This window comes from Salvelinus sp. IW2-2015, linkage group LG17, assembly GCF_002910315.2.
Source record: "Salvelinus sp. IW2-2015 linkage group LG17, ASM291031v2, whole genome shotgun sequence".
Classification (NCBI taxonomy): domain Eukaryota; kingdom Metazoa; phylum Chordata; class Actinopteri; order Salmoniformes; family Salmonidae; genus Salvelinus; species Salvelinus sp. IW2-2015.
Window position 1 is genome coordinate 39,981,544 of NC_036857.1, and position 23,119 is coordinate 40,004,662.

General features: G+C 41.3%; 1 protein-coding gene across 1 annotated transcript in view; it reads right to left on the reverse strand.

Moving 5' to 3' along the window:
- Window positions 1-23,119, reverse strand: part of dnmbp (dynamin binding protein) — a 130,992-nt gene that overhangs the window by 107,272 nt on the left and 601 nt on the right. The window lies entirely within an intron of this gene.

The following is a 23,119-nucleotide window of genomic DNA, read 5'->3' on the forward strand; positions in this document are numbered from 1 at the left end:
TGTCAGACCCCAGTGGCATGTCATTGTTAATAAAAAAAATTGTCTTTCACCTCTTCCAGAATCACTTTACGGAATAATCGGAGGGCATGTTATCCGGACCGCAGTCTCTATGGGGGTACCACAGGGTTCAATTCTCGGGCCGACTCTTTTCTCTGTATATATCAATGATGTCGCTCTTGCTGCGGGCGATTCCCTGATCCACCTCTACGCAGACGACACCATTCTATATACTTCTGGCCCTTCCTTGGACACTGTGCTAACTAACCTCCCAAACAAGCTTCAATGCCATACAACACTCCTTCCGTGGCCTCCAACTGCTCTTAAACGCTAGTAAAACCAAATGCATGCTTTTCAACCGTTCGCTGCCCGCACCCGCCCGCCCGACTAGCATCACCACCCTGGACGGTTCTGGACTAGAATATGTGGACAACTATAAATACATAGGTGTCTGGCTAGACTGTAAACTCTCCTTCCAGACTCACCTTAAGCATCTCCAATCCAAAGTTAAATCTAGAATCGGCTTCCTATTTCGCAACAAAGCCTCCTTCACTCACGCCGCCAAACTTACCCTAGTCAAACTGACTATCCTGACGATCCTCGACTTCGATGTCATCTACAAAATAGCTTCCAATACTCTACTCATCAAACTGGATGCAGTCTGTCACAGTGCCATCCGTTTTGTTACCAAATCACCTTATACCACCCACCACTGCGACCTGCATGCTCTAGTCGGCTGGCCATCGCTACATATTAGTCGCCAGAACCACTGGCTCCAGGTCATCTAAACGTCTATGCTAGGTAAAGCTCCGCCTTAGTTCACTGGTCACAATAACACCCACACGTAGSACACGGTCCAGCAGGTATATCTCACTGACCATCCCAAAAGCCAACACCTCATTTGGCCGCCTTTCCTTCCAGTTCTCTGCTGCCAGTGACTGTAACGAATTGCAAAAAATAAAATAATAATAAAAAATAAATCGCTGAAGCTGGAGACTTATATTTCCCTCACAAACTTTAAACATCAGCTATCTGAGCAGCTAACCGATCCCTGCAGCTGTACATAGTCCATCTGTAAATAGCCCACCTAATCTACGTACCTCATCCCAATACTGTTTTTATTTACTTTTCTGCTCTTTTGCACACCAGTATCTCTACTTGCACATCATCATCTGCTCATTTATCACTCCAGGCTTAATCTGCTAAACTGTAATTCTTCGCTACTATGGCCTATTTATTGCCTACCTCCTCATGCCTTTTGCACACACTGTATATAGACTTTCTTTTTTCTACTGTGTCATTGACTTGTTTATTGTTTATTCCATGTGTAACTCTGTGTTGTTGTATGGGTCACACTGCTTTTCTTTATCTTGGCCAGGTCGCAGTTGTAAATGAGAACTTGTTCTCAACTAGCCTACCTGGTTAAATAAAGGTGAAATTAAAAATAAATTTAAAATTCAAAATTACACTTCATGTCTTTCCTAATTTGGCCAGATAAACACTACCGGTCACAAGTTTTAGAACACCTATTCATTTAAGGCTTTTTCTTTATTTTTACTATTATCTACATTGTAGAATAATAGTGAAGATGAAATAACACATATGGAATCATGTAGTAACCAACCATCAGTTGTGTTGTGACAAGGTAGGGGTGGTATACAGAAGATYGCCCTAGACCACGTCCATATTATGGCAAGAACAGCTCAAAATAAGCAAAGAGAAACGACAGTCCATRATTACTTTAAGACATGAAGGTCAGTCAATGCAGAAAATGTCAAGAATTTTGAAAGTTTCTTCAAGTGCAGTCGCAAACACCATCAAGCGCTATGATGAAACTGGCTCTCATAAGGACCACAACAGGAAAGGAAGACCCAGAGTTACCTCTGCTGCAGAGGATAAGTTCATTAGAATTACCAGCCTCATATTTCAGCGCAAATAAATGCTTCAGAGTTTAAGTAACAGATGCATCAACTGTTCAGAGGAGACTGTGTGAAATCAGGCCTTCATGGTCAAATTGCTGCAAAGAAACCACTACTAAAGGACACCAGTAAGAAGAGACTTGCTTGGGCCAAGAAAAACGAGCAATGGACAGTAGACTGGTGGAAATCCAAATGAGAGATTCTTGGTTCCAACCGCCTTGTCTTTGTGAGATGCAGAATGTGTGAACGGATGACCTCCGCATGTGTGGTTCCCACCGTGAAGCATGGAGGTGGTGGTGTGATGGTGCTTTGCTGGTGATACTGCCAGTGATCTATTTAGAATTCAAGGCACACTTAACCAGCATGGCTACCACAGCATTCTGCAGCGATACGCCATCCCATCTCGTTTGCGCTTAGTGGGGCTATCATTTGTTTTTCAGCAGGACAATGATCCAGAACACACCTCCAGGCTGTGTAAGGGCTATTTGACCAAGGAGCGTGACAGAGTGCTGCATCAGATGACCTGGCTTTGGTATGATTTGGACCGCAGAGTGAAGAAAAAGCAGCCAACAAGTGCTCAGCCTACGTGGGAACTCCTTCAACACTGTTGGAAAAGCATTCCTCTTGAAGCTGGTTGAGAGAATGTCAAGCATGTGCAAAGCTGTCATCAAGGCAAAGGGTGGCTACTTTGAATAGAAAATATATTTTTATTTGTTTAACACTTTTGGTTACTACATGATTCCATGTGTTATTTCATAGTTGATGTCTTCACTACTATTCTACAATGTAGAAAATAGTAAACAAAGAAAAACCCTCGACCTTGTAGGTGTGTCCAAACTTTTGACAGGTACTGTATATATATTTGCTACTGCTCGACTAAAAAAAAATATATACAAATATCGGTCAACCAAACGCCTATTGACCAAACAATCGACCAGTCAACTAATTGGGGTCAGCCTTAAACTTTTGATTAGTAGATGATAATTATGTTATGATTCCAGATTTAAATAGCAAAGAAGTAGAACAAGATGTCATCCTAAGCGTTTGTCTCATCTGCCGTGAAAGTGGTCCAAATTTAAGTTTGTAAATAGTTGGGGGAAAATGTGTTAATGCGGTTACTYAAACATCTGTATCGCTAWATTGGTAGAAGATATTATTTTGGGAGTTGTCATTGTTCGTTGGGGGTTTTACAGGTACAATATAAATTACAATGCATATCTTCAGTTCTTATAACAGTGGGCTGCCACTTAAAAGAAAAACAAAACTAAGAAATGCATACAGAGAGATGATCACACCAAAACAGGATTTTGTAAGAGTAAAAATGGTATGTACAATTATTTATAAAAATAAAACAAGGGGGCCAACACTCCAAACTCCCCATCCTATTACCCCCAGCCCCCCATGTCTCTGTCCACCACCCCGAAACCATGTTTCCCAGCCCTTCCAACCAACACAGGTTGGTTGTCAGTCCCCACCCCATCTATTCTACCCCCCATACATCCAAGGTTGCTTGTCAATAGAGGATGCTTTTCTATCTTCCCTCCCGCACCACTCCCGGTGAACAGAGAAAACCCTCCCCCATACCACCCCTTCCATGTGGACCTGAAAGTAAAGAAAGTAAAATGATGCCAGGATTACGCTACCTGCCCCAAAGCATAGGACCAACTGAAAAATTTGGTGGAGGAGGAATAATGGTCTGGGGCTGTTGTTCATGGTTCGGGTTAGGCCCATAGTTCCAGTGAAGGGAAATCTTAACGCTACAACATGACATTCTAGACGATTCTGTGTTTCCAGCTTTGTAGCAACAGTTTGGGGAAGGCTCTTTCCTGTTTCAGCATGAAAATTCCCCCATGCACGAAGCGAGGTCCATACAGAAATGGCTTATCGAGATCGGTGTGGAAGAACTTGACTGGCCTGCACAGAGCCCTGACCTCAACTATCGAACACCTTGAATTGGAATGCCGACTGCGAGCCAGGCCTAATKGCCCAACATCAGRGCAGCAATATTCCAACATCTACWWGAAAAAGCCTTCACAGAAGAGTGGAGGCTGTTAAATCATCAAAAGGGGGAACTCCATATTAAATCCCATGATTCTGGAATGAGATATTCGACGAGAAGGTGTCCACATACTTTTGGCCATGTAGTGTATAATAACCATCATATCGAAGTAAACTTGGAGTTACGCGATGATATGYCATGTGGTCCTCCCACTACGACGACTCGGGAAACCATGCAGTTTATTAGGCTATACATTAAATAATTTATGAACTTTACATGGTGGTGAAAATGCACGGTGATCTTGARGCTCATTTCCAATAAATATCGAGGGTCTTATTCTGATGATCGATGCTTGACTGCCATTTACAAATATTCTCATGTAGACTAGCCTACCCGCACTGTATCTGCAAGCTGTTGGCTAGAGCACACATGCCAAGATCAGAGTAGGCACATTTACTATTTAAATGCAACAGTTTGTGACAAAAATCGATAGAATTGAAAACACATTGAACTTAAAAAAAAATTAAATCGGTACATGGAAACTTAAGTGAAAAAGTACATTATGTGTGCCCACTACAACACACAATCAATTGCCTCTTAATTGGTTGACAATGTCATTGGAAACACTTATCATCCTATCTTTTTCACACAAAAAATATGCGCCATTTTCACATACTGTATGTTGATGTTGGGGTGGTGCTGGAGATGGTGAATATGAAGTAGAAACTTCCCTTTAAAACATCATCAATGCCTTCTGTACTTAATCAATACCAAGGGTCTTCTGTACTCTATAATTACAGGTTTCACCTACTGTGGTATATCAGTAGGCGAGTGTATAAAAGTGTAGTCTGAGTGTAGTTATTTCTGATGAAATGTGTGATCTACCTGCCCCACAATACKAAGTTGAGTTTGATATAGTAGTTTATCAACGTAAATCAGAACAATTATTTAACTTAAGACTATATTCTGTCACAAAAATACTTTTAAAAAGAGCTAAAGCAAGTCCTAACATTTTTCTAAAAATAGAAAATGTACATCTAGTTAATACTTGGTKATCTATGTACCTAAAATGATCTGACAAATGAAAAATCAGAAAGCATGTCAGAGCACATGGCTAGSCATGCAATATGAGCTCATTTGACAACTGCTGCTCAGACATAACTCCCTAGCACAGGCTGAAAGACAAGTTGGGGGGGGAGGACAAATGTCCTCTGCTAATATCTAGAACGATCCACCGGCATACCTGTCCGGCACATTGCTTTTAACTGAATACATTGMCGTGGATGCAGCACCCTGGAGAGCTGCATTGGCCTGAAGTACAATGAGCAGTCAGTAAACAACCTATTAGAATTTTTTTTTTTTTAAAGGCTACAACTGCACCATGACCAGTCTAGAGGGTTCTACCGCTTGGTGTGTGTGTGTTGCTATTGTTCTGTTGGGAGAGGGAGCGGCAGAGGCTTCATTGTTGGCATGAGATGGACACAATTCAATAAATAAACGTGGCCGGTCAGCAGATAAGCGGCCACCCACACTCCTGCTCATCAATTAGACAAACACACGTGCCTCAGCAACTACAACCTCTCCCAGAGTTTCATCTCTTGAACTTGCAATATAAAATACTACACAAACAAAGTACTTGGCAAGTACGTACTTGTGTTGCCCTTTTCAAATGTGGCCTTTGCAATACACTATGATGTGTTGACATTCTTTTGATTCYGGATAAAACGTTACTTACATGTTCATGTGTCCTTATTGATCCGCTGACTTTGAACAAAATTTGATGTCGCCTAAACTCCCTTAAAGCCAGACTCCCGTAACGTAATTTGTGTAACTGAAATATCAAACTGTCGTGGCCGCTGGGCCAGCCACCCTTTCATCCGTAGCAACAATTTACGGCTATCAACGTCAACAGCAGAAAAATGTCATTCTAATTTAATTTACGATAGCGCCCGTTTTCCGCTTGATCTCTCGCAGAGCAAACAGAAAAAGTCGACCCTCAGCAACTAACCTATAGAGTAGATTTGAATTATAAAATAAATCGCCTTCAAAAGGTTGCAATAGTAAACTCAACATCAAAGAGGAAAACAATTTGTATTTGTATGTATTAGYGATCCCCATTAGCTGCTGCCAAGGCAGGCATGGGGTCCAAACACACCAAAACACCCACATTCCATATAAAAACAGTGAACTATGTTTGTACTGAATGAGCTAAAGATAAAACAGTACATTATACAACATCCCTAAACCAGCACATATCCACAACAGAGACTGTTTAATACCATCATACGACAATATCACAACGTGTGCGTATGAATGGGTCTGTACCTTTGTGTGTGTCTCTTCACAGTCCCCGTTGTTCCATAAGGTGTATATTTACCTGTTTTTTAAAATCTGATTCTACTGCTTGCATCAGTTACCTGATGTGGAATAGAGTTCCATGTAGTCATGGCTCTATGTAGTACTGTGCACCTCCCATAGTCTGTTCTGGAGTTGGGGACTGTGAAGAGACCTCTGGTGGCATGTCTTGTGGGATATGCATGGGTGTCCGAGCTGTGTGCTAGTATTTAAACAGACAGCTCGGTACATTCAGCTTGTCAACACCTCTTACAAAAACAAGTAATGAGGAAGTCAATCTCTCTTCCACTTTGAGCSATGAGAGATTGACATGCATATCATTAATGTTAGCGCTCCGTGTACTTTTAAGGGCCAGTCGTGCTGCCCTGTTCTGAGCCAATTGCAATTRTCCTAAAGTCCCTCTTTGTGGCACCTGACCACACGACTGAACAGTAGTCTAGCTGCAACAAAATGAAGGCCTGTAGGACCTGCCTTGTTGATAGTGTTGTTAAGAAGCAGCGCTATATTATGGACAGACTTCTCATCTTAGCTASTGTTGTATCAATATGTTTTGACCATAACCGTTTACAATCCAGGGTTACACCAAGCAGTTTAGTCTCCTCAACTTGCTCAATTTCCACATTCATTATGAGACGTAGATTAGGTTTTAGTGTTTAGTGAATTATATATAATGCTTTAAATTTTGGAAATATTTAGGACCAGCTTATTCCTTGCTACCCATTCCGAAACTAACTGCAGCTCTTTGTTAAGTGTTGCAGTCATTTCAGTCTCTGTAGTAGCTGACGTGTATAGTGTTGAGTCATCCGCATACATAGACACACAGGCCTTCCTGAGGAATTACTGATTCTACCTGGATTATGTTTGAGAGGCTTCCATTAAAGAACACCCTCTGTGTTCTGTTAGACAAGTAACTCTTTATCCACATTATAGCAGGGGGTAACAGGCCATAACACATACGTTTTTTCAGCAGCAGACTATGATCGATAATGTCAACAGCTGCACTAAAAACTAACAAGACAGCCCCCACAATAATTGTATCATCACTTTCTCTCAGCCAATTATCAGCCATGTGTAAGTGCCGTGCTTGAGTGTCCTTCCCTATAAGTGTGCTGAAATTCTGTTGTCAATTTGTTTACTGTGAAATAACATTGTATCTTGTCAAACWATTTTTTCCAGAAGTTTACTAAGGGTTGGTAACAGGCTGATTGGTTGGCTATTTGAGACAGTAAAAAGGGGGCTTTACTATTCTTGGGTAGRGGAATAACTTCCCTCCAGGCCTGAGGGCACACACTTTCTAGTTGGCTTAAATTGAAGATGTGGTAAATGGGAGTGGCAATATCYTCTSCTATTATCCTCAGTCATTTCCCATCCAGATTGTCAGACCCCAGTGGCTTGTCATTGTTGATAGACAACAATCATTTTTCATCTCTTCCACACTGACTTTACGGAATTCAAAAGTACAATGRGTCTTTCATAATTTGGTCAGATATACTTGTAGTGTCAGCGTTTGTTGCTGGCATGTCATCCCAAAGTTTGATTATCTTGCCAATGAAAAAGTCATTAAAATAGTTTGCAATATCAGTGGGCTTTGTGATGAATGAGCCCTCTGATTCAATGAATGGAGCCGAGATGGCTTTTTCCCCTAAATGTTATTTAACGTGTTTGAGCATAGTTTGTTTTTATTTAGTTTAGTAACATGATTTATTAATTTGCAGTACGTTTGCCAATCAGTTGGGCTGCCAGACCTTTTGCCTCATCCATACAAATMTTCAATTCCTCATCAATCCAAGGGGATTTAACAGTTTTTACAGTCATTTTCTTAATGGSTGCTTATTAGTAACTGGAATAAGCAGTTTCATAAATGTGTCAAGTGCAGCGTCTGGTTGCTCTTCATTACACACCAACAAATATTCTTTACATCAACAACATATGAATCACTACAAAACTTATTGTATGACCTCTTATACACTYTATTAGGCCCAGCCTTTTGAACTTTRCCTAGATATGGCTATTATACTGTGATCACTACATCCTATGGATTTGGATACTGCTTTAAAGCAAGCTTCTCCAGCATTAGTAAAGATGTGATCAATACATGATGATTTCATTCCTGTGCTGTTTGTAACTACCCTGGTAGGTTGACTGACAACCTGAACCAGGTTGCAGGTACTGGTTACAGTTTGAKGTTTTTTCTTGAGTGGGCAGCTTGATGAAAGCCAGTCAGTATTTAAATCGCCCAGAAAATATACTTCTCTGTTGATATCACATACATTATAAAGCATTTCACACATATTATCCAGATACTGACTTAGCACTTGGTGGTCTATAGCAGCTTCCCACCAGAATGGGCTTTAGGCGAGGCAGATGAACCTGTAGCCATATTACTTCAACAGTATTTAACATTAGATCTTCTAAGCTTTACAGGAATGTGGTTCTGAATATAGACCGCAACACTGCCCCCGTTTCTGTCTTTTTGGTAGATGTTATAACCATGTATTGCTACCACTGTATCATCAAAAGTATTATCTAAGTGAGTTTCAGAGAGTCAGAATATGAATGTCATCTGTTACAAGCAAGTTATTGACTTCATGGACCTTGTTTCTCTAGCTGCATATGTTAATATGGGCTATTTCTAGCACTTTTCCGGGTTGCTTGATTATTTTTTATGCTTTACTGGGAAGCTTATCAGAAGTAGACTTGCTCATGTTATTTATATTGGAGCTGATTATGCAGCTCACCCTGCACAAAGTGCAGTGTAACTCTGGTTCATAGGCTCATGATTACTGCATACAATAGCTGTAGGATTAACAAAGGTATCAGGGCAATTAGGGGGACATAAATGAAGTTACTTACATTGTGTTTGCCAACGCCCCTAGGATAATGTACATTTGATGCAGCATTATGACGACTCATTGTCACAATGGTCGGGATTAACTGAGCTGGTCTTGGGTCATTGATAAGTCATTGTTTTAACGTAGCCTTGAAATGCGTGGACAGAGTCCAACAGCCAAGATGATTTGGATGGACTCCGTCATTCCTGTAGTGTATCTTCTGTTTCCAGAAGGTGTCAAAGTTATCTATAAAATAAAGTGACTCCAGAAGAGATATAGTAATATTTTAGCCAAATGTGTAATGCCAGTAGCCTGCTGAATCTCACACCAACGACCCAACGATGGTACTGGACCTGAAATTATCGGCCGTGTTTAATCGGAGTCTTTTAATGCTAAAATTAGTGATTTAAAATCCATTTTTCAGATGTTCCGAGCTAGCCCTCCTGATGTCGTTTGACTACGACAGTGTCAGCTCCCGGCATCTGTCAGCTGATAACTCAAGCAAAGTTAGCAAGTAAGTGCATTGACATTTATTTGGCTGTATAGTACACCACACATATAGCAATGTGTGTGTCGATCTATGTGTAACCATAGAAAAGAAAACTAGACCACCTTTACTCCACACACAGATGCATACATAGCTCTCCCTCGCCCTCCATTTGGCAAATCTGACCATAATTCTATCCTCCCGATTGCTGCTAACAAGCAATAACTAAAGGCAGTGAGTACCAGTGACTCGCTTAATACGAAAGTGGTCAGATGACGCGGATGCTACTCTACAGGACTGTTTTGCTAGCACAGACTGGAATATGTTCCGGGATTCGTCCAATGGCATTGAGGAGTATACAACATCAGTCAACGGCTTCATCAATAAGTGCATCGACGATGTCGTCCCCACAGTGAATGTACATACATATCCCAACCAGAAGCCATGGATTACAGGCAACATCCGCACCAACTAAAGGCTAGAGTTGCAGCTTTCAAGGAGCGGGACACTAATCCAGACACTTCTAAGAAATCCCGCTATGCCCTCAGACGAACCATCACACAGGCAAAGCGTCAATACAGGACTAATATTGAATCCTACCACACCGGCTCTGATGCTCGAATGAGGCAGGGCTTGCAAACTATTACGGACTACAAAGGGAAACCCAGCCATGAGCTGTCCAGTGACGCGAGCCTACCAGACGAGCTAAATGCCTTTTATTATCGCTTCGAGGAAAGCAACACTGAAGCATGCATGAGAGCACCAGCTGTTCCGGACGACTGTATGATCACGCTCTTCGTAGCCGATGTGAGCAAGACCTTAAAAACAGGTCAACATTCACAAGGCCACTGGGCCAGACAGATTACCAGGACGTGTACTCAGAGCATGCGCGGACCAACTGGCAAGTGTCTTCACTGACATTTTCAACCTCTCCCTGACCAAGTCTGTAATACCTACATGTTTCAAGCAGACCACCATAGTCCCTGTGCCCAAGAAAGCGAAGGTAACTTGCCTAAATGACTACCGCCCCGTGGCACTCACGTCGGTAGCCATTTAGTGCTTTGAAAGGCTGGTCATGGCTCACATCAACAGCATCATCCCGGAAACCCCAGACCTACTCCAATTTGCATACTACCCCAACAAATCAAGCAATCTCAATCACACTCCACTCTGCCCTTTCCCACCTGGACAAAAGGAACACCTATATGAGAATGCTATTCATTGACTACGGCTCAGCTGTAATCTACTACACTACACCATAGTGCTCACAAAGCTCATCAGTAAACTAAGAACCCTGAGACTAACGGGCCACCCACAGATAGTAAAGGTAGGCAACAACACATCTGCCATGCTGATCCTCAACACCGGGGCCCCTCAGGGGTGTATGCTTAGTCCCCTCCTGTACTCCTTGTTCACCTATGACTGCGTGGCCAAGAACGACGCCAAAACCATCATTAAGTTTGCTGACGACACAACAGTGATAGGCCTGATCACCGACAACGATAAGACAGCCTATAGGGAAGAGGTTAGGGAACTAGCAGTGTGGTGCCAGGACAACAACCTCTCCCTCAATGTGAGCAAGATAAAGGAGCTGATCGTTGACTATAGAAAAAGGAGGGCCGAACAGGCCCCCATTACCATCGACAGGGCTGAAGTGGAGCTGGTCGAGTTTAGATCACCAACGATCTATCATGGTCGAAACACACCAAGACAGTCGTGGCATGGGTCCCCAGATCCTCAAAAAGTTCTACAGCTGCACTATCGAGAGCATCTTGACCGGTTGCATCACCGCCTGGTATGGCAACTGCTCGGCATCTGACCGTAAGGTGCTACAGAGGGTAGTGCGTACGGCCCAGTACATCCCTGGGGCCAAGCTTCCTGCAATCCAGGACCTAGATAATAGGCGGTGTCAGAGGAAAGCCCATAAAATTGTCAGAGACTCCAGTCACCCAAGTCATAGACTTTTCTATGCGCCAAGTCTAGGACCAAAAGGCTCCTTAACAGCTTCTACCTCCAAGCCATAAGACTGCTGAACAATTAATCAAATGGCCATCGGACTATTACATTGACCCTCCTCCCCTCCATTTGTTTTGTACACTGCTGCTACTCGCTGTTTATTATGTATGCATAGTCACTTCACCCATACCTACATGTACAAATTACCTCTGTACCCCCACACACTGACTCAGTACCTGTACCCCCTGTATGTAGCCTCGTTATTGTTATATTGTTACTTTTTTATTTTTTTATTACTTTAGTTTATTTGGTAAATATTTTCTTAACTCTTCTTGAACTGCACTGTTGGCTAAGGGCTGGTAAGTAAGCATTTCACGGTAAGGTCTACACTTGTTGTATTCGGCGCATGTGACAAATAAAGTTTGATTTGATGTCCTTGATGATCTTTTTGGCCTGCCAGTGACATTGGAAGGTGTTCTTAATGTTTTGTTCCCTCAGTTCCCACGTGTAGAGATTCTCACCTCAATAACTGTGGTGTGTCCCTTTATACTCTGCCTCTATATTTTATCTGTTAACTTCTTCATTTTCCAACTTATTTAGTCTAAATAAAACCTTGAATTACTTATTTGTAATAGGACAACCAAATTAATAGGATAACCAAATTAATTAAATTTGATCAATTAATTAAATCAGTAAATTATCTAGAATATCCATAACCAAAAATCAGAACTAAATCCAGCATAACGTCGAATCAGCATAACGTCGAATCCATCGAGCGGATATAGTTCATGGGATACAGATCTGCTACAATGACACACGCAGGCAAAGGAATTCTGTTTCTCTCCATCTAGAATCCACTCCAGAAGGAAGCCCACACGGTATTGTCTGTAAGACAAAAAAGGTAAATTCTAGCTACTGCCATGTATATCAGGCATGATTAGGCAAATATTTCTTTAGTAAAACCAGTTTATCAGTTTTAGAGAGATATATATATATATATAACAGTAAATTGTTGTATTGTTTCTCCTCACCATTAGCCAATAATTGTTATTTACCTCTGTTGGGAATCCCATTTAAATGCACCCACGGTCATAATCATAACCAATGTCAACCCTTGTCAATTGTTACATAGTAAATTTATTTACAGTTGCTGATGTTACACGTTTGCAAATGTGAGGCGTGGTGCATAGCAAGTTAGCAGGTGCCTGGCTAATTAGCTAGCCAACTCCAGTCATGTGCTAAGGGTTGCTGGTAAACCTAGCTTTTAGTGGCTGGTTGTAACTTGCTGTATATTAGCCATATTTACTACTAAAAAGAGAATAGGTTTTCCAATAGATCTCAGATTGTAAAACCGCTTCTATTTTTTGTCATTAATGTGGCTACCTGTAGTTGTTCAGCCAACTTAGCTAGCTACCTACCTATGTTAGCAAACAGAAAAAATATKTGATGCCCCCCACTGTAACACAGTAGTTTGCTAGGCAGCATTATAACTGGGTGGTTTGAACCCTGAATGCTGGTTGGCATATCAGACCGTATACCACAGGGATGACAAAACATTAGTTTTTCCTGCTCTAATTACATTGGTAACCAGTTTATAATAGCAATAAGGCACCTCAGGGGTTGGTGGTATATGGCCAATATACCAGGCTTTGCATCATGCCTAACAGCCCTTAGCCGTGGTATATTGGCCATATACCACACCCCCCCGGGCCTTATTGCTTAAATACACCAKATGGGTTTCAGTAGATAGCTAACTTGAGTTAATTTAGCTAGCTGGGTGGCTTCAGGAAAGATATCTTAGTTAGCCACCGTATTTGGCATCTGCCCTCTTGGTATCAGCTGTAGCGGAGGTTCTGGCTAAATCAAACTCTGTTTCGAATCCTCTTCGCTATATTCCAGTTGAAACATGTATGTTTGAATGTCACCATGTAGCTAACAATATATTTATTTTTATCTAATTTGTGTTGATYAGAGGAATCACTAAAAGACTTTGCAGTCTGGTCAGTTCTTTCTGCTTTTCCCAATGGATTGTGTGGTTAGTGTCCGATTCCATTTTTTTTAAAGCCTGCCTTGGGGAAGGGATGGGGCTAGAGCACACCCTTCCCCAAAATGCTACTACACAGTAGTAGCATTTCAGAAACAGGAAAATGTTTTGTCAACTTGTATATTTAGCAATAATCCACCAATAGAAACATAGCTGAAAGACATCCAATGGCCCTATCCAACAAGAACAACCATACTGCATCTACATGCACAGAAACATATAGCGTAATTAGTATAACATAGAGCCTTCGCGAAATGCCACAAAGCAGGACATTTATTTTCAGATCTCCTACCCAAAAGGCACTCTATTCTTGGAATGAGCCAGCCTACTTGTCATTTCAATTAATGATACATACCACTTGATTTTGAAGAATATAAATACCTCACAACAAAAAATATAACAGTTGTTTTACTCAACAAAAATTGTCTGAACATTTTTTCTGTATCTCAGATTGTTCTGTCAATTCTCACAGAAACTTAATTTGGAAGAAAGGATGTTTGACATCCTTTTTACATTTGTATCACAAAACATTTTGGAGAAACGATCCGATCCGGACCCAAGTTGGTCCAGGTACTAAATTCGGACATTTTGTCTCAGATCTGGGCCTGGTCTAATATAATTGCCACGAGTCTCGGGTATGTGCAATTAAAATTGATTTACCAACTGGTTGAATGCACTGTATGAGGTGATGAGAACTGTGCCAGCTTATTATGTGTGTCAGAAAATTGAAACTCAATAAAACATATAGCTTAGGCCGGCCAGGTCCAGCTGAAGAGAGAGAGAGACCGAGAGGAGCCTTGACCTAGGCTACTGTTGATTGCGCCGATGATAGAGGCCTTCTTCACTGATGCAAAATAAAAGCTACAGAAAAATAAAAAAGGAGTATAGTGAAAAGAAACCAACAAGGGGAATGTCCTCCATGTGGACAAGTTTGAATATTGTAGTGGACAAAAATGAGAAGAACATACTTGGCGCGACCAAATGTAGGCCTACTTTGTGCAACTCGCTACTCAGGTTTGATGCGGCCAAGACGGTGACCTCAGTGCGCACTGGCGCACCATCAATCGCTGACCATTGAACTTGAGGGGCATAATCTTTTAGACCTACCAAAGTTACTCCTATAATCTAACAATACAATGCCTATCTTTACAGGAGTAATTAGGGTTAAGTGCCTTGCTCAAGGGCACAGACAGAACTGTTCATTTGTAATGGGATATGTTTAAAAGACACGAAACTGTGGCTCATTTGGCCAATATTGATTTATTGATGGCGCTGGCCTGGTCGGAGGTTTCGCTTTCAATGTACATTCAGATCAGAATGGGTCTCTCGGAACCGAATGGGCACGGGTCTGTTTTTTCACGTGGCTTTTCAGGAACGGGTTTGACTGTCCTCGGGTTCATTCGGAGCAAGGCTACGTTTTTTGAAAATGTATTTATACATATCGGGTACGGGTTGGAAAGCCAGGGGTCCATTTCCCGTGACGACCCCTTTTATACATTATGAGGCATGAACCATACAAACAACATCTTGGTGTCATTATACTCTGCTCTAAAATATGGAGTATGTCTAGACTCTAAATAAATCTATTCAACATTAATCTCAAAAGTACCCTTTTTGATTTTGAGTGTGTGTGGCATCAGCACTGCGTGCGTGAGCTCGTTCAGAACGAGGTAGGCTTTGTTCTCTCCCACTCTCCCCATTTTAAATGTATTAAAAATATACTTTTTTTATTTAAAAAAATTAATCACAATTTTTTTTTAGTTTGTAACCTCTGAAAACATTGTACTTTACTGTCAATATTAGTCACATTCTGTATAAACAATGTTTTTGCGTGGTGTCAGGAATTCATGTTAAGTTTGTCTTCCTGAGGTAACATTACGAAGATAGCTTGCTAGCAAGGTAACATTATCACCTCGTTAGAATTCAGTGTTCAGTGGCTAGCTACCGTTGTTTCAGTTTCTTCTTCTAACAGGAGAGATAACTAATGTATCGATATTCAGTCCCCCTGATGTTCCCTTCCCTTTTGCCATTGTGAGACCAGGCATGGAGATTCTGTATGAAATGTGTGTGGGGGGTTTTGTTCATTCATAAAATCTGGTCTCAGATTCACTAGCCATCACATTTGAGATTTTGTTTACTTTGAGACATATTGTTTGAAACAATATACTCTACAATTACATCACATTTCCAGTGGGCTCTCTGCTAATTTTGAAGTGATGATCAATTTTATTAGCCCAACCAACACAGTGAATGGGGAAATGGATTCAAAGGGAACTCCCTCTGCTGGTGATTTGCTGAATGTGCAATCCTAAAGGAGGGCTGTGATTGGGTAATGACATAAATGTACATTTCTATGTATAAAATGGGTAATATCTTATCCAAGAGGCCAATATCTATCCAAGAGGCCACTGGACATTTGACATGCTTGAAGAGTATATTGTTCCAAAAAATGTCTAACAATAACCAAAAAGGGTACTTTTGAGATGCTAATATTGATACTTTTAACGTTGAATGAATGAGAAAAATTGTAATTCAAAATCTAGACACTCGTCATTTGTACGGTTCACAGATCATAGGGTAGACCTATACAATAGGTCTAAAAAGAGCCTAAAATTGGCACTCATGATTTTCCCCAGCAAAAATATGATAAATGCAACAAACAAAAAAGGAATCGCCCCAATAGACCTTATTCACACTTGTTCATTGACCAACATGAATCAATGTAAAAACATCCATAGATTGCAACCAAAAAATAAAAAAACTGACATTCAACCCTAAATGCAAATTGGCAAATTATAAATCAATTTCTTTGCAATTCCATTTCCCAAAATGGTCACAAGTTTCAAACTCAAAAAATATATAATGCAGTATCATTTTCATGATTGAGTATGCATAATGCCTGCCAATTTGAAAAATAAATGGCAAAATCTGTTTGATATTTCATTTTGATGATACTGATACAACACCGGCATTTTTGAAAATGTAATGTACCGTTGAAGTCGGAAGTTCACACACTTAGGTCGGAGTCATTAAAACTAGTTTTTCAACCACTCCAACAATTTCTTGATAACAAATGACAGTTTTGGCGAGTTGGTTAGGACATCTACTTTGTGCATGACACAATTTTTCCAACAATTGTTACATTTTTCAAACAATTGTTAACTTCTTTGGGGGGGCGGTATATAGGGGGCGGTATTTTGACGTCTGGATGAAAAGCGTGCCCAAAGTAAACTGCCTGCTACTCAGGCCCAGAAACTAGGATATGAATATAATTGGTAGATTTGGATAGAAAACTCTAAAGTATCTAAAAAAACAATTAAAATAATGTCTGACTATAACAGAACTGAAATGGCAGGAGAAACAGAGGACAAACCAACAAATCCCCCAAAAAATGGAATAACACCGATTTCAATGTCTGGCACTTTTATAATAGGGTGAAATTGTTCCCAATTGCAGTTCCTAMGGCTTCCACTAGAAGGCAACAGTATTTAGAAAGAGTTTCAGGCTGGTTTTTGGAAAAATTAGGGAGAAGTTGTTGTTTTTCTAGTAGCTCCCATTTTGGCTGTAGTGTTTCCAAGCGCATGGCCGAGAGAGCACATTCTTTTTGTTTATCTCCGGTAAAGACAATAACGATTCTCAGTCTTAATTTGTATTGTTTATTTGCGTATTAGGGTACCTAAGGCTCGATTATAAACGTTGATTGACTTGTTAGGATAAGTTTATTGGTAACGTTTGGGATTCATTTTGTATGCATTTTGAAGGAAAGAAACAGAGTGGATTATTGACTGAAGCGCGCCAGCTAAACTGAGTTTTTATGGATATAAAAAAGGACTTTATCGAACAAAAGGACCATTTGTAATGTAACTGGGACATTTGAGTGCCAACACAAGAAAATCTTCAAAGGTAAGGCACATATTATATCGTTATTTCTGACTTTCGTGTCGCAACTCCCTGGTTGAAAATGATTTGTTATGCATGCGTGTGCTGGACGCTGTCCTCAGATAATCGCATGGTTTGCTTTCGCCGTAAAGCATTTCTGAAATCTGACACCTTGGCTGTATTAACGACAAGTTAAGCTATATTTTGATGTATTGCACTTGTGATTTCATGAAAGTTTAATATTTATAGTAATTTAATTTGAATTTCGCGCTCTGCAATTTCACCGGATGTTGGCCAGGTGGGACGCTAATGTCCCACRTATCCCAAAGAAGTTAATCATGAAACATACACCCCTGCCCTTCCTCTTACCGGAGAGATGTTTATTCCTGTCGGCGCGATGCACTTAAAATCCCTTTGGCTGTATGGACTCTGACAGCATGTCCCCAGCTAGCCATGTTTCCGTGAAACAGAGTATGTTACAATCTCTTTGGAAAGCAACTCTTGCCCTAATTTCGTCAACTTTGTTAACTAGGGACGGGACATTTGCGAGTAATGTACTCGTAAGCGGTGGGTGGTGTCCGCGCATCCGAAGCCTCGCGAGAAGACCTTTCCGGCACCCTCTCCTCCGGCGGTGTTGTTTTGGGCCGGCCTCTGGAATCAGATCAAATGCCCTGGGAGGTGCAGACAAAGTATACGCTTTGGGAAAGTCGTATTCCTGGTTGTAGTGCTGGTTGTGCTTGTAAGTTGACATCTCTCTGATATCCAATAGTCCTTCCCGGTTGTATAAATTACACTTAAGGTTTTCTGGTTCAACAATGTAATATATAATACTTTTTTTTATTTTTATGTTTAATGTTTCCTAAGGARTAGAAGCAAAGCTGCCATCTCTATCGGCGCTATCTTGTGTTAATCAGTACTTTAGCTATATCAGGCCTGTGGGTACATGTGCTGAATTTGCAATACGAGAGGGATCCTCTGACTATTGCCTCATTTAACACAATTTTCACTCCATCTTTTAAAAATCGAAATAATGATCAATACCTAAATAAAAAAATGCCAATGTTTATTTGTCCTTAAATAATTGTTTTACTTAGCCTATGGAGAGCATTTAATTAGGTAGCCTATTTTTTGGTTATTCAACAGTCATGGCAAAATAGTTAAGCATTTCTCTGCAATAGGCTTTTTTATGTCGGGATTGTGTTAAATTGTGTAGCCTTTCATGTAACCTAAACATTTCTGATTGTGTAGAGGGGTAAGGATATGGCCGTGTTATTTGATGTCATGTTAATCCGGTCAGGCCTTTTGATTTTAACATTTGGAATGTTTTGGTTATGTAGGCTAGGCTACCAATTTAAATATTGAATTCATGGATCAAGCCTTCTTTCAATAATGAGCTATTCTGATCTTGTTCCCAATGGTCAGTGCTTTAGTTTATTATTTGGCTGTCCAATGGTCCCGGTTCTGAATTTGCAATGCATCCGACTGTCCGCTTTTTTCTGTGCAATAGCCTTTTGATTTGAAAAGTGTTGCTGTGTACTAGGCTATTTGATTTAAATGTATTGCTGTTACAGCACTTTGGTTTCTCTAATAAATATGTTGAAATTACMGCTGACCCCATTTGGTCGACTGGTCGATTGTTTGTTGGTCAACCGAGATTTTATTTTGTTGAGCAGTGGCAAATATATATTTTTCACCAGCCACGTTGGCGGGTGGTCAGGGCTCCACAGTGCGAGCATTTCACTCGCATTTGTGAAAAAAGTTTGTAAAAGTAAAGTATGATCACATTTATAGTGAAAATAAATGCCGCAGTRAGCTGTTTTCAAAGCATTTCTGCAATTTTTGAAAAATCGCACACAGTCAAAGAACTACGAATCCTATATAGCCTATTCCACCCCGCGCTGCAACTATCCCTGGCTGTCGAATAAGGCAGCCCCATGCACCTCTCTGAGTCAGAGGGGTTAGGTTGAATGCGGAAGACACATTTCCYTTGAAGGCATTCAGTTCTACCACTGACTAGGAAACCCCCCCCTTTCTATGTTTGAGTATCAACTGCTAGGGAAGAGAGGTATAAGCTTCTACTCGTCAGACTCAATCTTACAGGCACAAACATGACTGAGTCACGTATCACGGTAACCTCCAGCCTGCTACTGCCTGAGTGGAGATGAGATGATGACTAAAGTCATCAAATAAAAACTAATATACACAAGTGAAATATTTGAGAAAAAAAAGTCTGCTGTTTTTGGATATTGACTGTCAAGGATGAACAGAAATTCCAAAATATGTTTTTAGTTGATTATTTGTTTGCAATATGTGATCTATAGGGTGAGATCTCCATAAGCAGTTTATTCGATTGTGGGGTTTGAATAGTGTGAGAAGAAAACATATTTGGTAAGAATCACAACAAAGTGTACAAAATCTATTCTTAAAGGGGCAGTAGCCTTCATTAAGTGTACAATTTTCAATTACAGCATTATTTAGTCTTCAGTTAGTTATACATTTTCTATTTGTTCAGTTAATATTAACATATAAATATTATTGGTATCTTCTGAGTAATTATTATGTCTCATATTTTAATTAAAAGCAAACTATTAGCTTCCAAAATGTTAAAACAGTGTAGCTATCTCTCCGCAAGGCAACAACAGGCTAAGTCCAGTACAGAGACAAATAGAGTCGCAATTCAACAGCTCAGACACAAGAGGTATGTGGCAGGGTCTACAGTCTATCACGGATTACAAAAAGAAACCAGCCCCGTCGCGGACCGAATGTCTTGCTCCCAGACAGGCTAAATAACTTTTTTGCCCGCTTTGAGGACAATACAGTGCCACTGACACGGGCCGCTACCAAAACCTGCGGGCTCTCCTTCACTGCAGCCGAGGTGAGTAAAACATTTAAACGTGTTAACCCTCGCAAGGCTGCAGGCCCAGACGGCATTCCCAGCCGCGTCCTCAGAGCATGCGCAGACCAGCTGGCTGGTGTGTTTACGGACATATTCAATCAATCCTTATATCCCAGTCTGCTGTTCCCACATGCTTCAAGAGGGCCACCATTGTTCCTGTTCCCAGAAAGCTAAGGTAACTGAGCTAAACGACTACCGCCCCGTAGCACTCACTTCTCGTCATCATGAAGTGCTTGAGAGACTAGTCAAGGGACCATATCACCTCCACCCTACCGGACACCCTAGACCCACTCCAATTTGCTTACCGACCCAATAGGTCCACAGACGACGCAATCGCAACCACACTGCACACCTGCCCTAACCCATCTGGACAAGAGGAATACCTATGTGAGAATGCTGTTCATCGATTACAGCTCAGCAATTTAACACCATAGTACCCTCCAAACTCGTCATCAAGCTCGAGACCCTGGGTCTCGACCCGCCCTGTGCAACTGGGTCCTGGACTTCCTGACGGGCCGCCCCCAGGTGGTGAGGGTAGGTAACAACATCTCCACCCCGCTGATCCTCACACTGGGGCCCCACAAGGGTGCGTTCTGAGCCCTCTCCTGTACTCCCTGTTCACCACGACTGCGTGGCCATGCACGCCTCCAACTCAATCATCAAGTTTGCGGATGACACTACAGTGGTAGGCTTGATTACCAACAACGACGAGACGGCCTACAGGGAGGAGGTGAGGGCCCTCGGAGTGTGGTGTCAGGAAAATATACCTCACACTCAACGTCAACAAAACAAAGGAGATGATTGTGGACTTCAGGAAACAGCAGAGGGAGCACCCCCCTATCCACATCGACGGGTCAGTAGTGGAGAAGGTGGAAAGTTTTAAGTTCCTCGGTGTACACATCACGGACAACTGAATTGGTCCACCCACACAGACAGCGTTGTGAAGAAGGCGCAGCAGCGCCCTCTTCAACCTCAGGAGGCTGAAGAAATTCGGCTTGTCATCCAAAAGCACTCACAAACTTCTACAGATGCACAATCGAGAGCATCCTGTCGGGCTGTATCACCGCCTGGTACGGCAACTGCTCCGCCCACAACCGTAAGGCTCTCCCAGAGGGTAGTGAGGTCTGCAGACGCGATCACCGGGGCAAACTACCTGCCCTCAGGACACCTACACCACCCGATGTCACAGGAAGGCCATAAAGATCATCAAGGAAACAACCACCCAAGCCACTGCCTGTTCACCCCGCTATCATCCAGAAGGCGAAGTCAGTACAGGTGCTTCAAAGCAGGGACCGAGAGACTGAAAAACAGCTTCTATCTCAAGGCCATCAGACTGTTAAACAGCCACCACTAACATTTAGCGGCGCTGCCAACATAACTGACTCAACTCCAGCCACTTTAAAAATGGGAATTGAGGAATTATGTAAAAATGTACATAGCCACTTTAAACAATGCCACTTAATATAATGTTAACATACCCTACATTTCCCATCTCATATGTATATGTATATACTGTACTCTATTCAATCTACTGCATCTTGCCATCTTTATGTAATACATGTACCACTAGCCACTTTAAACTATGCCACTTTATGTTTACATACCCTACAGTACTCATCTCATATGTATATACCGTACTCTATACCATCTACTGCATCTTGCCTATGCGTTCTGTACCATCACTCATTCAATATATCTTTTATGTACATATTCTTTATCCCTTTACACTTGTGTGTATAAGGTAGTAGTTGTGGAATTGTTAGGTTAGATTACTTGTTGTTATTACTGCATTGTCGGAACTAGAAGCACAAGCATTTCGCTACACTCGCATTAACATCTGCTAACCATGTGTATGTGACTAATAACATTTGATTTGATTTGAGTGCATTGAGTTAATTTTGGAAAATGATCTTGGGTCCTTTCTAAACATCGCTTTGAATTCACATTGCTGATTCATACCACAAAATACGTGAAGTGAACTGGGGAAATGATTGAGTCCTCATTCAAATGCAAGGGCAGTGTGAATAGAAATAACGGAGTTATTTGGCTTTTTTTTTTTTTACCCCAGAGTGCAATCGGTTATTTTAAAGAGGACTATATATGAAAACACACTTAGTGTAAACAAGCGTAACGGTAGGATGGGAATCTGTTGGCTACAAACAAGTATAGGCTTWGACAGAAGACAAATTATGCTTTTGGAAAGTAAATAAAAACCTGCTACACGTCGTTTTGTCGGCATGGGTTATTCCAACGTCACGTCCCAGGCCTAGGCTGAAACCTAGGCCTGCAGGCGTCATATTTTGTCAATGTTTTCTCTAGCCTCACAAACCTTGACAACGACGAGGCTACGTTTGTCGGGTGACTGGTAATGTCATCCACTGCCTAGTTCTCAACCTATACACATCAGTCCTGCTCGTGGTATGGTGACACAACCATCTATAATTTAGGTACTCCGTTCACGTCCCTCGTTAAGTAGCCCTAAGAACTTTTGTGTTCTGTTGCCGTGGTTGAGTAGCATATAGCCCTACAATATGTATTGATGGGGAGAGTAATTGATTGCTTTTCATATATTAAGCAATAATTTATAACATGTTAATTGTATATGCGTTTTGTAAAACGCATAACAATTTGCAACTGGTTTCATGATCACTTATGGGAGAGGAAAGAGATCTGTAGAGGTAACAATATCGCCATAGCTGCAGCACTTAAAATACAATGTAACAGCATATATTCGTGGTAAGTGTGTGACTGTTACA